Here is a 17527-nt window from a genome sequence, read left to right on the forward strand (position 1 = left end):
AAAAAGAAGTTAAAACAGACACCACAGAAATACAAAGCATCCTAAGAGACTACTACAAGCAACTCTATGCCAATAAAATGGGCAACCTGGAAGAAATGGACAAATTCTTAGAAAGGTATAACCTTCCAAGACTGAACCAGGAAGAAATAGAAAATATGAACAGACCAATAACAAGTAATGAAGTTGAAACTGTGATTAAAAATTTTCCAGCAAACAAAAGTCCAGGACCAGATGGCTTCACAGATGAATTCTATGAAACATTTAGACAAGAGCTAACATCCATCCTTCTTAAACTCTTCCAAAAAATTGCAGAGGAAGGAACACTCCCAAATTCATTCTATGAGGCCACCATCACCGTGATTCCAAAACCAGACAAAGATAATACAAAAAAAGAAAATTACAGCGCAATATCACTGGTGAATACAGATGCAAAAATCCTCCACAAAATACTAGCAAACAGAATGCAACAACACATTTAAAGGATCGTATACCATGATCAAGTGGGATTTATCCCTGGGATGCAAGGATTCTTCAATATACTCAAATCAATCAATGTGATACACCATATTAACAAACTGAAGAATAAAAATCATATGATCATCTCAATAGATGCAGAAAAGCTTTTGACAAAATTCAACACACATTTATGATAAAAACTCTCCAGAAAGTGGGCATAGTGGGAACCTACCTCAACATAATAAAGGTCATATATGACAAACCCACAGCGAACATCATTCTCAATGGTGAAAAACTTAAAGCATTTCCTCTAAGATCAGGAACAAGACAGGGATGTCCACTCTCACCATTATTATTCAACACAGTTTTGGAAGTCCTACCATGGCAATCAGAGAAGAAAAAGAAATAAAAGAAATCCAAATCAGAAAAGAAGAAGTAAAACTGTCACTGTTTGCAGATGAGATGATACTATACATAGAGAATCCTAAAAATGGCACCAGAAAACTACTAGAGCTAATCAATGAATTTGGTAAAGTTGCAGGATACAAAATTAATGCACAGAAATCTCTTGCATTCCTATACACTAATGATGAAAAATCTGAAAGAGAAATGAAGGAAATACTTCCATTTACCATTGCAACAAAGAGAATAACAGACCTAGGAATAAACCTACCTAGGGAGACAAAAGATCTGCATGCAGAAAACTATAAAACACTGATGAAAGAAATTAAAGATGATACCGAGAGATGGAGAGATATACCATGTTCTTGGATTGGAAGAATCAACATTGTGAAAATGACTATACTACCCAAAGCCATCTACAGATTCAATGCAATCCCTATCAAATTACCAATGGCATTATTTACGGAACTAGAACAAAAAATCTTAAAATTCGTATGGAGACACAAAAGACCCCAAATAGCCAAAGTAGTGTTGAGGGAAAAAAACAGCTGGAGGAATCATACTCCCTGACTTCAGACTATAGTACAAAGCTACAGTCATCAAGACAATATGGTACTGGCACAAAAACAGAAATATGGATCAATGAAACAAGATAGAAAGCCCAGAGATAAACCCACACACCTATGGTCAACTAATCTATGACAAAGGAGGCAAGGATATACAATGGAGAAAAGACAGTCTGTTCAGTAAGTGGTGCTGGGAAAACTGGACAGCTACTTGCAAAAGAATGAAATTAGGGCTTCCCTGGTGGCGCAGTGGTTGACAGTCCGCCGGCCGATGCAGGGGACACGGGTTTGTGCCCCGGTCCTGGAAGATCCCACATGCCACGGAGCGGCTGGGCCCGTGAGCCATGGTCTCTAAGCCTGCGCGTCCGGAGCCTGTGCTCTGCAATGGGAGAGGCCACAACACGTACCACCAAAAAAAAAAAAAGAATGAAATTAGAACAGTCCCTAACACAAAATTATACTCCAAATGGATTCGAGACCTAAATATAAGACCAGACACTATAAAACTCCTAGTGGAAAACATAGGAAGAACACTCTTTGACATAAATCACAGCAAGATCTTTTTTGATCCACCTCCTAGAGTAATGGAAATAAAAACAAAAATAAACAAATGGGACCTAATGAAACTTACAAGCTTTTGCACAGCAAAGAAAACCATAAACAAGACGAAAAGACAGACCTCAGAATGGGAGAAAATATTTGCAAACGAATCAACGGACAAAGGATTCATCTCCAAAATATATAAACAGTACATGCAGCTCAATATTAAAGAAACAAACAACCCAATCCAAAAATGGGCAGAAGACCTAAATAGACATTTCTTCAAAGAAATCATACAGATGGCCAAGAAGCACATGAAAAGCTGCTCAACATCACTAATTATTAGAGAAATACAAATCAAAACTACCGTGAGGTATCACCTCACACCAGTTAGAATGGGCATCATCAGAAAATCTACAAACAACAAATGCTGGAGAGGGTGTGGAGAAAAGGGAACCCTCTTGCACTGCTGGTGGGAATGTAAACTGATACAGCCACTATGGAGAACAGTATGGAGGTTCCTAAAAAAACTGAAAATAGAATTACCATATGACCCAACAATCCCACTACTGGGCATATACCCAGAGAAAACCGTAATTCAAAAAGACACATGCACCCCAATGTTCACTGCAGCACTATTTACAATATCCAGGACATGGAAACAACGTAAATGCCCATCGACAGATGAATGGATAAAGAAGAGATGGTACATATACACAATGGAATATTACTCAGCCATAAAAAGGAACGAAATTGAGTCATTTGTTGAGATGTGGATGGATCTAGAGACTGTCATAGAGTGAAGTCAGAAAGACAAAAACAAATATCACATATTCACACATGTACATGGAACCTAGAGAAATGGTACAGATGAACCAGTTTGCAGGGCAGAAGTTGAGACACAGATGTAGAGAACTAACATATGGACACCAAGGGGGGAAAACTGCGAGGGGTGGGGATGGTGGTGTGCTGAATTGGGCGATTGGGATTGACATGTATACACTGATGTGTATAAAATTGATGACTAGTAAGAACCTGCTGTATAAAAAATAAATAAAATTAAATTAAAAAATAAAACAAAAATACAGTAACACGTAATTTAACCATGTAATCAAAATTTTCCTGCTGAGGGTGGTATTTATCTGTTGTTGAAAACTGAACATTTAGTCCTCTAGTTTGTTGCTTCCCCCATGCAGGGGGTGAGCTGGATGCTAACTGTGAGCTCTGGCTCTGAGGTCTCAGCCTCAGGTTCAGGTCTGAGGTCTGAGCTGCCTGCATTTGTATGCCAACTTGGGCTGACTCTGGGGAAGTTACTTAACTTCTCCTTGTCCCATTTACACATACAATGTATATAAAAATTGTATTTCTCTCTTAGGCTTGTTATGAGGAACAAAATAAGTTTACATATATATATATATATATATATAATAACTATATATATACAAAGGCAGTGCCTGGCTATAATAGATGCTCAATAAGTAGTAATAGTAGTTGTTGTAATAATAGCTATTATTCTATTACTATAATCTTCAAATTTAAACAAGCAATTTATCTTTCATTTCACTGATCAGACTGAATTAAAATTTCTTTCAGTGTTATACGGATACAACCTAAGAATACCTTGAACATTTTCATTAGGTATAGACTGACTTACATATAAACACCAATATCAGTGTTATTGACCTTAGTTCATTTTAAACCTTGGTAATACCAGGTTAAAGAATAGAAAGTGTGGTTATCTCAGGTTTATTGAAAATCCCCATGAAAGATTCACATCAGAAATGATTGCTTCTGGGAGGGGGAAGGGTAAACTGGGATGAAGTGAGAGAGTGGCATGGATATATATGCATTACCAGATGTAAAATAGATAGCTAGTGGGAAGCAGCCACATAGCACAGGGAGATCAGCTCAGTGCTTTGTGACCACCTAGAGGGGTGGGATAGGGAGGGTGGGAGGGAGACTCAAGATGGAGGGGATGTGGGGATATACGTATATGTATAGCTGATCCACTTTGTTATAAAGCAGAAACTAACACACCATTGTAAAGCAATTATGCTCCAATAAAGATGTTAAAAAGAAATGATTGCGCCTGCTTAATTCACATATGTATATATATTTTTTTCGGTACGTGGGCCTCTCACTGTTGTGGCCTCTCCCATTGCGGAGCACAGGTTCCAGACGCGCAGGCTCAGCGGCCATGGCTCACGGGCCCAGCCACTCCACAGCATGTGGGATCTTCCCGGACCGGGGCACGAACCCACGTCCCCTGCCTCGGCAGGCGGACTCTCAACCTACTGCGCCACCAGGGAAGCCCTCACATCATCTTGATATGAAGTGTAATTGTGTTTCCCAGTACCTGTATGTTAGCTATCTGGTGAACAGTAGAGTGAAGTTAAAAATAATGTCACATTTTATCTTCTGCACCTCTCATGGTTGACTAGTGAGGCTGAGATTTGATGACACATGATGATGAATGATTTGAAATGATTAGAAAAGTTAAAAGGAAGAGGATAAAAGCATGCATGTGTGTGTACAGACTTATACCTTCACATTACTTGGCAGTTGTGGATTCTAGAACAGGTCTGTACTTTGGACCTCACCGCTAACATCAGGGGTTTAAGCTATGCTTTCAAATACAGTGCAGATAGAGAACATTTTATTAACACAGAATGCAATTGGACGGTGCTTCTAGAAGGTGAGATTGAAAGAGAGCTTGAGGAAAAGAAACCTTGGAACAGGGAAAATGATGTGTCTGAACAGGATGCTCTGGTTGTTCTTTAAACGCTGGAGATGGAGGAATAATTACTAACACGTTAAGCATCATTTTCACTGTGTGGACAGAGAGACAATGTGCAGAGGGTAATCAGTTGCCATGAGACTGACTCCTCACCTCTGCAGTGAGGCTGCCTCAAAGGGCCTGCTGTGAGTGACGCAAACCTCCTGGCACTGTTGTGATTAGAGAGAAATGCATTTCAGTAGGAAGCTGGGCATCCAAAATGACAAGATTAAAAAAAAAAAAAAAGAAACATGCAAATAAAGACTCTCACAGCTCAGACCAGCAGACTTCATCACACATTCTTTTAGAATGTAGTTCTCTGAACAAGATCTCTGTTAGCAATGAGCTGCCATCACTCCCTGTGCTCCCACTCTCCTGTCAAGCCACAGATGAATATTCATATCAGGTTATTTTAATCATGTTTTTTTCTTGATGTGACGTAATTCTACATAATTTATTTTCTCTTCTTGGGGGTTAAAATAAAAAGCCTCTTTATTTTTTTTTTCCTCACCATCAAGTCCAAAACTTTTTCTTTTTCCTTTCTGGCCCTGAGACAGAATAGGACAGGATGACACAGAGAGGTGACCGCACTGGCAATGTTACCATTGGAAATCAATGCCCGTGTCCTTGGCCTGTTCTGGGGAATGTAATGGTCTGGAACGCTAAGCACAACAAGACATGAGGTACCTGAGGGAATCTAGGGGGCCAGAATGTCAGGTTACAGAGGGTCTGTGTGTGTCTAATACGCCAGTGTGAGGGAGGCTTCCAGAACAGACATATTCTGAGCCTGGCTTAAGGCAGTGTTTCCACCAGTAATCTGGAATCCAATGTAAATCCACCATTTTACCTTCTTTGTGGGGAAGAAGGGGTGGGAAAGGGAGGCTTCTGGAAAAGAAGAGCCAGAGATGAACAGAGAGAAACAGACACACTCAGCTACAGACAGACACACAGACAAACTGAGAGAGGCATAGACAGAGAGAAAACAAAATGATATCTAATGCATTTCCCGTTTGTTTTTCCTGAACCCACAGTAAAAGATAGGGATCTAATAGAGATTTCCAGTTTGTTCAACAGTACGTTTACTCTAAGTAAGTACTAGGAAATTCTGTATGGCAGACAAAATTCAAAACCAAAGAAAAGAGGGTGATATTTTCAAGAAAGATGTCCATTTAGCTTTAATTAAGAACTAATACAGGGGCTTCCCTGGTGGCGCAGTGGTTGAGAACCTGCCTGCTAATGCAGGGGACACGGGTGCGAGCCCTGGTCTGGGAGGCTCCCACGTGCCGCGGAGCGACTGGGCCCGTGAGCCACAACTACTGAGCCTGCGCGTCCCGAGCCTGTGCTCTGCAACAAGAGAGGCCACGATAGTGAGAGGCCCGCGCACCGCTATGAAGAGTGGCCCCCGCTTGCCACAACTAGAGAAAGCCCTCGCACAGAAACGAAGACCCAATACTGCAAAAATAAATTAATTAATTAATAAACTCCTACCCCCAACATCTTCTAAAAAAAAAAAAGTTTCCCTTTCTCCACATCCTCACTAACCTTTGTTAAAAAAAAAAAAAAAAAGAACTAACACAATTAAAAAGATAGTAATAAGCACCAGCACAGAAATCACTAGCCTGTGTCTGAACACTGCTTTTCTCTCATTCCAGAAACACAGTTCTCCATTTTCATTACACTCTGACAAGCTGTTTGTAAAAAAGAAACACTCCCCAGAACCTCAACCAAGGGCAATTTCAGGACATGGCCCTTGTCTCGCTTAACTGTCATTATGAAGTGCATAAAAATCAAATGAAGCAAAGCAACGTTTGCTGGTCTTTTCTAAGCATGGATTAATTATTCCCAGAGGAAGGCACTTGCCTCTCTTTTTATCAGTTGTTAGTTTCTGCCTTTCTTATTTGGGGGTGGGCGGTTAAGTTGGGTTCAGTCAGGGTTGTAGTACTTTCTACCATTTGCCTGGGGGCATTACAATATCTGCACAGAATAGGACACTGAAGAAGCTATGGGGCTGGATAGAGCAGCAGAGATGTTCCAGTCTGGACCAAAGCACCGTCTGTTCCATCTGGGTGCGAGGCACTATTTGGCAATTCTAGGACACCTAGAAGTGGCATTGATGTCCCAGCTCCTCTCAACCGCAAGTATTTCTTTCTTTCTATACTTACCCAAAGTTTATTACATGTCCACCATTAACTAGACATAATCTTTGGATTCCACCGGGAATAACACTAACACTTATGTAAGAACAAACATTCAAATAAAACCTCTCTAAAATGTCCAACTTCTGAGCACTGCAATATTTGCATTTTATAGAAAACATTTTAAAATCATTTTAGTAAGTGGAATCCATTTTCTTCCATGTACTGTTAATACCGAATTCTTAATAGCTTCCCCAGGGTTTTGGGTCTTGCTATGAAGACTTTAGTGATTTCATCATTGTTAAGGCACAGTAAACAATCACAGTTCATGCTCATAAGCATAAAATCCTCCATCTATTACTTGCCCTGTTTTTTGTATTCTTAAAGATGGAAAACTTGGGGCTTCCCTGGTGGCACAGTGGTTGAGAGTCCGCCTGCCGATGCAGGGGACGCGGGTTCGTGCCCCGGTCCGGGAAGATCCCACGTGCTGCGGAGCGACCAGGCCCGTGAACCACGGCCGCTGAGCCTGCGCGTCCGGAGCCTGTGCCCCGCAACGAGAGAGGCCACAACAGTGAGAGGCCCACGTACGGCAAAATAAAATTTAAAAAAAGAAGGAAAACTTATTTTCCATGCAACCTCAATACAAGACAATGATAAATTGGTTTATAAGCCTAGGGAATATTGGTATAAACATTCCTAAATTGTTGTTGTTTTTTTTTTTTCCTGCTGTATGCGGGCCTCTCACTGTTGTGGTCTCTCCCGTTGCGGAGCACAGGCTCCGGACGTGCAGGCTCAGCGGCCGTGGCTCATGGGCCTGGCTGCTCCGCGGCATGTGGGATCTTCCCGGACCGGAACACGAACCTGTGTCTCCTGCATCGGCAGGCGGACTCTCAACCACTGCGCCACCACGGAAGCCCCACCTAAATTGTTTTAATGTATAATATCAGCATTTGAACTCTTATAGAGACAATTATGCTTTCAAATTTTTCAGGTTTTTAAATAAGACACTGTTCTTTTCCTTCGTTGGAGATAGTCTTCATTTTTGTTTCTGGTTCTTATTCTTTGTTGATAAAAAGACTATGTCAATTTGTCCCTCTTACAAGTAACACCTCTAAACCCATCTTCAAAATCTGTGAGTATATACAGAAAGTAAAATTATTATTTAACCTCTTAGATATGCATTTCTCATATATCAGTGAATCTCCCTCTGCTTATTTTTCACATAGTTATGTAAATGCTTAAAAACCAGTATCTTTTAAAAATTTGTAGAAGTGCAATGGAATATAAAGTTTAATACACTTTTTATTTTAAATTGCTATTATATCTTAAGCACTTTCTCACTTTATTTTCTGTTCTTCATAAACATGATTCTGCAGTCTATTTTGCTGTGTGATTGTGCCACAATTTATATAACTATATTGCTATTGTGGGGAACTTGGTTGTTTATAAGCCTTTAAAAATGAATAAAGATAAATAACATCTTTCCTCAATATTCTACTAAACTTCTGATTATTTTATTAGGATACATTTCTCAAAGCAATATTAGATGTTTAAAGGGTATCACATTCAAATGTAACTACCTGTTTACTGGAAACTATATTAAGCCTATAAGATAATATAGGAGGAAATATACATTCTGAAATTTTATTCATTTTTAGTCATGTCTCATATCTTCCTTAATATAGACATTTTGTATTTTTGTTTTACTTAATTGGATGTTTTACCTCTTACAATCTTTGATAGGTTTATAGGAAACCTATTATTTTTGTATCTTCATTTCATATCTGGTAACTTGACTTCTCTTCTTGGAGCTTTTGTACTAAAGTACACAAAGGCTTGTTGATATAACTTTATTGCAGAACTGTTATATGAAATCACATTTTTATTTTGCCCTGATCTAGAATTATTTTATTTCTAACTATATTTTAAAAATGTGTCTTGTTTCAATTCTCCTTGTTTCCAAGTATACACACACATCAACAACAAATGTATCTTCTTTTCAATAGATGCAAATAAGTAGCATTCTTGCCTTGCTCTTGATTTTAATGACTATACTCCTACCTAGCGCTTCTAGAGTTATACTTCGTAAATATGAAATAGGCTGGTGGCTTCTGACGCTTATTCTTTATCGGGTAAAAAGAACATCTTCCGGGCTTCCCTGGTGGTGCAGTTGTTGAGAATCTGCCTGCTAATGCAGGGGACACGGGTTTGAGCCCTGGTCTAGGAAGATCCCACATGCCATGGAGCAACTAGGCCCGTGAGCCACAACTACTGAGCCTGCGCTTCTGGAGCCTGTGCCCCTCAACAAGAGAGGCCGCGATAGTGAGAGGCCTGCGCACTGCGATGAAGAGTGGCCACCACGTGCCACAACTAGAGAAAGCCCTTGCACAGAAACGAAGACCCAGCCAAAAATATAAATAAATTAATTAATTAAAAAAAAGAACATCTTCCTTTTTCTAGTACATGAACTTTTTTTATCATTAGGTATGCAAATTTTAAATTTACTCTTTTGGCATCTATCAAGATGATCATTATTTTTTCATTTGATGTGCTGTTATTTCCTAAAACTGGGAAAAGAATGAAAAAGAATAATGGAAAATAACTGATAGATTCTTTTATATTAAACCATATCTATATTCTTGAATTCAATTTTACTTGTCATACTGTTATGGTATATTTTTCATACATTGTTGAATCTATTTGATAATATTTATGTCTAGTATGTGTGTGCATAGACACACATACACAAGCACATATACACACATATATGTGATGTAAGTGTGTTGGATTTTCATAGCTATTTTGTTCAGGCTTTGGTTTCTGAGTTTCATACTTTTGAAGCTAAGAAGTTTTATTTCTGGCTTCTGTTGTATTTACATACTATGGAAAAAGTGAAACGTTTATAAGCATCTAATCTTTGTAAGTTTGTTAGAATTCACCTGTAAAATTCTCTGGATCTAGAGTTATTTGGGGAGATAATTCTTTGATAAAATACTAACTTCTCCCAAGGTTATTTGTTACTAATTCAGTTGTTATTTGTTAAGCCTAATCTATATGTCGTCTATTGTACTGAGTGGAGAATCACAAAATAAGATATTCATGGTCCCTACTACCATAGCATGTGAACTGTAGTGAGAAAGCCAGACAGCAAATAAGTAATCTCAAGAATAATTTCAAGTATTTTCCACTTGGGACTTTGTATATAATTTTTAAAAATATTCCCTGGATTATTTTTGGAAAAACTGTAGTCTCTTATTATAGGGTACAAGATAGATAGATACATAATCTGGTGGGAGTTATGGACCTCTTTTGAGGATATGATGGTACTACCATGTTTCCAGAAAAGTTCACTGTCATGCACACACATACAATTTACATAGAGCTGTAGGATTTAAAGAATTCAAGAATCTCATCTTTAAATTCTAGGTTGAGCAATATTTTTCTGTGTCATTATTTCTTTTGTCTCTTTGATCCAGAAATGTCAAGACACTAAATTCACATATAATCATCCTTTCATTTCTAATAATTGCATCAATTCTTTAACTGTGATAGTATTCTGCATATAAAGGCTTAAACTTCTTAAATATTCATTATGGAATCTCCCTTTTTTTTTTTTTTTTTTTTTGTGGTATGCGGGCCTCTCACTGTTGTGGCCTCTCCCGTTGCAGAGCACAGGCTCCGGACGCACAGGCTCAGCGGCCATGGCTCACGGGCCCAGCCGCTCCGCGGCATGTGGGATCTTCCCGGACCGGGGCATGAACCCATGTCCCCTGCATCGGCAGGCGGACTCCCAACCACCGCGCCACCAGGGAAGCCCGGAATCTCCCTTTTTTAAATATAAAATTAATCTCTATATAGCATTTAATGATTTTTGTCTTTAATTATATTTTGTCTAATATTAATATTTAATTAACATTAAGAGCTCTGTTTTTCTTTTGGTTGATAAGACAAAAACATTGAATATGTTTAATTTTTTTGTCTTTTTAAAAAGATGTATCTCTTCATTGAATTATTTTTATCAACTCAATCTGTGAAACTTTCAGATAATAATACTTGATTCATAAAGTTGTCATGAGGATTAAGTGGCATAAAACATTGAAAGGATGTAGACTAACATAGCATAGTGCCAGGCAGATATTGAGAAGTAATAAATATTCAGAATCATGATCATGATCATTATTACTAGTTATTTAATAAAGGGGTTGAAGTAACTTATAGAAATTCTCATAATGGATCCATGGTTTTATTTTTGTCATTTTGTTTTGAGTACTGTTCTGATTCTTTCCAGATTTTCTGTATTTTCCTATACCATACTTTCTTGCATAGTACATAGTTTGCTTTTCTATTTTTTGGTTGATATACAGGTACATATTTTGTTTTAAATTCTACTTAGTGGTTATCTTTAAGCTTTCCAAAGTCATCTTTTAAAATGTAAAATATTACAAACATGTAGAAAACTACAGAAAGTAAGATAACTCACAACAGACACCAACGTTGCAGTCAGATTTAACAGATGTTAACATTTTGCTCTACTTACTTATTTCAGATCTTTCTCCCTTTTAAAGAAATAAACCATTATGGATGGAGCCAAAGCCCTGTTCCATAATCCCCAGAGAGAACCACAATAGGTGAAGTAGGTGAGTTTCTGTTCCATGCGTGTTTTATACTTTCATTACAGGACTCTGCATTCCTCTAACTGTAAAATTAATAATTAAATAAAGTTGTTGAGTTACCCTGATGTAAAATTAGGAATTTAGCATTTTTGCACTCTACTACTCAATTTCTTGTCTTGCCTTAACTCCAAGTTTTAGATATAGAATAGTATGCTTTATTAAATTATGATTTTTATACAACATACTTTAATTCAACAACTACTTTAGATATTGGACTTCAGTTTTGTAATAATTTACTATAACTTGTAGTTTTGTTTTTAAATGGTTTTAATGTTCCCTACTAATCTTTTTGCATGTGATTTCCCTATGATGGACTTTTCAGTTCTGTTTCATCTCTTGATAAGCTTGCTTTATATTTTAAAGTAATTTAAAGATGAGATCTAGATATTATATTTTATAAGTCATTGAATATTTGAGAATAACTTTTAAAACCTCTTCTCACACACACACAAAAAACCACCTGTGAGAGAATAAACACATCCCAAAATGTTTTTCCCCACTAGGTACCTTGTAGACACTGTTCCATTGTCCATTGGCCTGTGGTTGCTGTGGAGTAGCTATCAGATGTCAGCACCCCTACTATGGAAAGAACAAAGACTTTTCTAAAGTCAACTCCATGATCTATGATGAATGGTTATTAGAGGTCTGCTCTCCTCCGCAAGTTTCTATTATTTCCTAGGCTGTGTCTTTTTTTTCTCTAATCTCTTTGTATTTCTATTTAGTCAACCTCAGATAGAGAGCAAATTGATTCAGATTTAGTGTTATTTACAGACACGGTGTGTAGATTGTCTCTGTCCTTACTCTCTGTTCACTTTGGTGCTGGTCAAATATTTTTAGATTCACTGATAGAAAGTTAACATGCACCACTCTTAGTCTAATTCCTAATGTCTTCAATCTTTTGTTCCATGTAGCTCTACTGGATTGAAACAGGATTATGTTTTATCTCAAGTGCCTGATTATCTGACACAAAGAACAGATGAAGTACACAGCAAAACACGAGTCCCCAGTGTCAGTTGATTTTTTTTTTCTTTTGCCTCTGCACTATCCCCCAACCTAGCCCTTTTCTTGTTGCAACTACACATCCCCAAATACAATGAATTAGCTTGTCTTCCAGTGCATCTCAACTATTTTCTGGAAGATATAGTCTCAAACTGGATGCAGAAAGATGGACAAATATAATGGCAGGAGAAAAGAGCATTTGCCTGCCTGAAACAGCACCTGTTTAGTTATGGGATCCCAGTTGTCTGATACAGACTATCTTATTTCTGATCCAGGAGACAGATAACAAGAATGGGAAGATGTTTTTCCTATTCAGATTCAGGTGGGCAACTGTCTTCTGTTTCTGGCTCATCACAGATGCAGTCTTTGAACCCAGTTCTCTCTGTCTTACAGTTTTAGAAGAAGTTTTAGAAGAGAAGAGTGATAGCTTGGCTTTTTGACAACAGCCTGATGTTTCAGCTAGCATTAGTCTCAGCTTAGAGTCTAAGAGATGTAAACAGAGTAGAAGCTTATTTCCATGTCAGGTAGGAGTCTGGAGGTACATTAGGCTGGTAGGGTAGTTTTGATCTCCAGCTTCCCCAGTCCAGGTTCCTATCTTATTGCTTTGGGGTGAATGGCCTGGATTCCCAAGGTCACATCATAGTCCAACATGGCCATTGTCACCCAATTCACTCATATTCTAGTCAACAGGAAGGAGGAAGGGACTAAGAAGAAAGGACAAAGGGACATGCACAAGCTGTCTTTTAAGGGATGTTCCAAGAAGCTGTTAGGACTTTGCTGCTTACCTTTTACTGACAAGAACTTAGCAACACGGTCAGAAGAGAGAGTGCTGCTGGGAAAGAGTCTTGTTGTGAATAATCATGCCCCCACCTAAAAGTAAAGGGTGCTAATACTAAAGAAAGGAGAAGAAAGATTGAGGATGGCTAGCAGACGGCGGCTCGTCACCTCTCAGGGCATACTGTCATTACCAGACCCCATTTTAAACCAAAAGAGAAATTATTTTAATCCTTTAATATGTCAACCAATTTTGTTTTATCTTTTAACAACCCAGTGATAGGATACATTCATACAACTCCACAGTTAGGTATTTTAACTAGGAAAGTTTCTAATATCACATGTTTGGTGGCACTAAGATCCTGATGTACACATGAGAAAAACACTTGTGTATCCTTAAGAGAAACATTTATTTTTCTTTCCTTCTGAGAGTGTTTTCATTGTGTCTGAAACAATTCTTCACACCAGTAATATATGCATGCCCCATGCTTGTCAGCATTTCAAGTGTCCAGTCAGACACAGCTGTAAGAAACTGTAAGTGGAAGAAGAGATTACAGGTGAGAGGTAATCATGGGATGTTGGAAATGGCCCCTTGCTCCTAATCTTTTCTCATCTCTGTACCCATAATTCCACCTGATAGTCCCCATCAAGTTTAACTCATGCAACTTTATATATCAAACTGTCTTCCTGAGAAAGAGAATTTTTAATGACTATAAACTTTCCTTTGTTCACGTGGCCATTTATCGTTTAATTAATCCCTTTATTATCTCTCTAGCAGATACCCTCAACTTCATTAAAATAAAATCTCCATTGTTAGTACTTCAAGAATGATTATTTCCATAGCTGGTCTCCACTATCTAATCATTAAATGTGTCCCACCTAATATTATCATCATCTATTTTACACCCAAGCCACAGACCATTGCTGGAATAAGCCTAGATCACTAGAAAACGATTTTTTTTTTCATGTCAGTCTGTCTTTGTAGTTACTGGACTGTGCTATTTATTCATCTCACTGATTCTACAGCTCACACCATACAGTGACCGTGTAAACTTTCTTCAGTTTATTATTTATCCTTGTTATCATCCTTTAGTATTTATCTTTAGTCATTGGTAATTCATCCTCCATCAACTATGGAATTAGCTCCATACTTGTTTTCTGACTAAATATTCCCTGCCCAGCTGTCCAATGCTCTCAAATTCTTCAACCAAACCCACCTTCTGAAAACAAAGTAGGAGAAACAATATTGTGAGAGGGGCATTGTCATGGACTGAATGTGTATATAGATATAGATATATCTCCTCTTGGTTCTATTTCTCTGGAGAACCCTAACACACCTTATAGGAAGAGAATATCAGAGTGTTCTCTCTCTTTCTCTCTCTGTGTTCATATGTACCAAGGAAAGGCCATGTGACAACACAGTGAGAAGGCATCCATCCACAAGCCAGGAAGAGAGCTCTCACCAGGAACCAAATTGGCTGCCACTTTAACCTGGACTTCTAGTCTCCAAAACTGTGAGAAGATAAATTTCTGTTGTTTAAGCCACCTAGTCTATAATATTTTGTTATGGTCACCTGAGCAGACTAATACAGGTATACAGAGGTCCTAAGGAGGGAGTCTCTAAACCAGACCATGACTAGAAGAAGATGGAAGGGAAGGCCTGAAGATCTCAGCTTGATGGAGAGTGGTACCATATGGCATGCATACTAAGACAGCTCAGGTGCTTCCCATTTATTCTTTGCCACCATCTAGGTCAACCTGGGCACCAGGTGGTCCTTACTCCTGTCTTCTTGGACTCACGTGACTAAGAGAGTGCACCAAGCAGGGATCTGAGATGGCTGTGTTCACTTCCCATAAAGTGTTTGTCCCCCTTGCCTTGATAGGGTGAGGTTCTGTTATTATTCACAAGCTATCTTTTACATTTTGATTCAGTGATGGAGATGAGGAGTCGAATCGAGAATAGGAGGACCTGGTGTCAGACTCTAGCTGAACGAGACTGAAAGCCGAAACTTTAATAAGAAGGTGGGAATAATGTGAGTCATGTCATTATGGAACAAGCACTTAGTTCACGTGTAAAGTATTTGATGCGCTTATGAATACGAAAGTGCACAGAAAAAAAAAATAGAAGGAAATCTTCTAACACTTTAAGAAGGGTAACCTACAGATGGTCAGTTGAAGAGTTTGTTTTCTAGCTTCTTTGTTCTAGAGTGTTTTTGTATCATTTCATAATTGGATCAAAAGCAAAATGGAAACAGGACATGCTGTTCATACTTTAAATTTTAATATTATAGACTAATATCTCTAAATCCTGACTTTTCTTGTTACTTGTGTTTACCTTCTTGGCTGTATCTGTGCAGTTTTGTCACATTGTAAAGCTCACGTCACAAATCATGCTGCACTCTGATTATCAGTGAGGCAAACACGTCTGAGTAAGCTTTTACATTATTTCCATTTAGTAACACACATTATTTCCATTTAATAATACACATTATTTCATTCTCTTTCCTGCTTCCACCACATTACTGAGGAAATCTGTTCGAATGAAAGCACTGCTTTTCTAGGAACTCACCTTGTTTTGAATCAAGGATGATTTGCATTCTTAACCCGGCAGGAGTTTGGGGGAATTTCTGTGTATCAACATCTTAAAAAGATCTCCATCTCCACAGGAGATGTAGAATGTGGAAGATTTAGCATTTGTTATTAGAGAAAGGATTGCTACTTCTATTCCTGATGTAAGTAGTCGACTGCTTGCTAAAGTGCATGCTGCCATTCAACTGACTTTAGTTATTGTTATTGTTGGAGCTGTCTTGGCAGTAGCCTGGTTACCTTTTCAAAGATGAAATCTATGAATATCCAACTGGCATGCAGACTTCACAGAGAAGCCCAGCAATCTATTCCTGCTCTAACCTCAGCAGCATGAGTTCCCAACACCGGGAAGCTGGGTGTAGAACAAGCTCATGTACTTTAGGCTCCTTTAAGTAGTAAGCAGTTTAGCCTGTTCCAAATGGCGAGCAGTATATGGACAGTGTAGGGCCACCCTAATTGTCTCCGCTCCCTCAAAAAACAAAACACAAAACTGGCAACTACTGATAATGTAAGCTCTGCTGTCAAAAACACAACTGCAAACAATAGATTGAAGGCACAACCGTGCAGAGAAGTATCTCAAGAGGGATAATTAAAACACACATGCACACCCAGAGAAAAACAGATGACTTCCGTGTCACCCCTCCCAACCCCCATCCCAATCCTCTTGTATTTTCAATAAGTAATAAGACAGGGGGGAAAGGGGTTGTATGCTAGAGTGACTCTAAAATTGGCAATTAATAAGGAAGCTGCTTTGACTAAGATTTCCTTCTTGCTAAATGTTTAAATATATCTTTTCGTTTGCCTCCACCCACATTCTGTCTGCTTCTGGGAAGAGTTCTTGTACCTTTTGACTTCTCTGACTCCAGACGTGCACAGGGGACCTTTTCCTAAATGAAAAGATTTGTCTCTGCATGTACTTGTCTTCGTAGGTATAGAAAAACAGAGCTGTAACTATGTGAGTCAGAGTGAGCTTTCTTTACAGATATGCCCTGGGCATCTGTTGCGTTTCTTTTTAATCCTTCATGTTTGAGGTGTGCCTGTATGTGTGTGTGTGGGGGGAGGTGGGGGGGAAGAGGGAGAGAAATTGAAAACCATAATCTACCCCCCCCATATCTTGCTCTTGTTACAATTTATTAGGATGTGGTTCTAAACGAAGGGTCTCAGCACTTTTTCTACAAAGAGAAGCTTGAACCTGGATCAAGAAAGAATAAAAACCAAAAAGGCCAGGATTTTTTCCCTTTCATTTATATTATATCCAGTACCTGGGATTCTCATTGCTCACAACAGGAACATAGTCATCCAGGTGCCTATATTCTCTTCTGTGAGTAAAAGCTGAATGGGGATGCAGATAAAGTGACAATGGGGAATGGGCGGAAGACTGGAGGAAAGCTACGTATTCCCATTGGGAGGTAGGGGATTTTTAGATTTCTGACATGTCATGCTGTTCATTATCCAAATCATTCTAGAGAATTCTGAAGACTGCATCAATCTAAATTTAAGCTTTTTTATAAACTGACTTATTCATTCAATAAATATTTATTGGACGCATACAATGTGCCAAGCATTCTGGAGGATGCAAAACGAATAACATAGTCTTTTCTCTCAAAGAGTTTACGATTG

The sequence above is a fragment of the Leucopleurus acutus genome (genome assembly GCF_964270905.1).
Source record: "Leucopleurus acutus genome assembly, chromosome: 5".
NCBI lineage: Eukaryota > Metazoa > Chordata > Mammalia > Artiodactyla > Delphinidae > Leucopleurus > Leucopleurus acutus.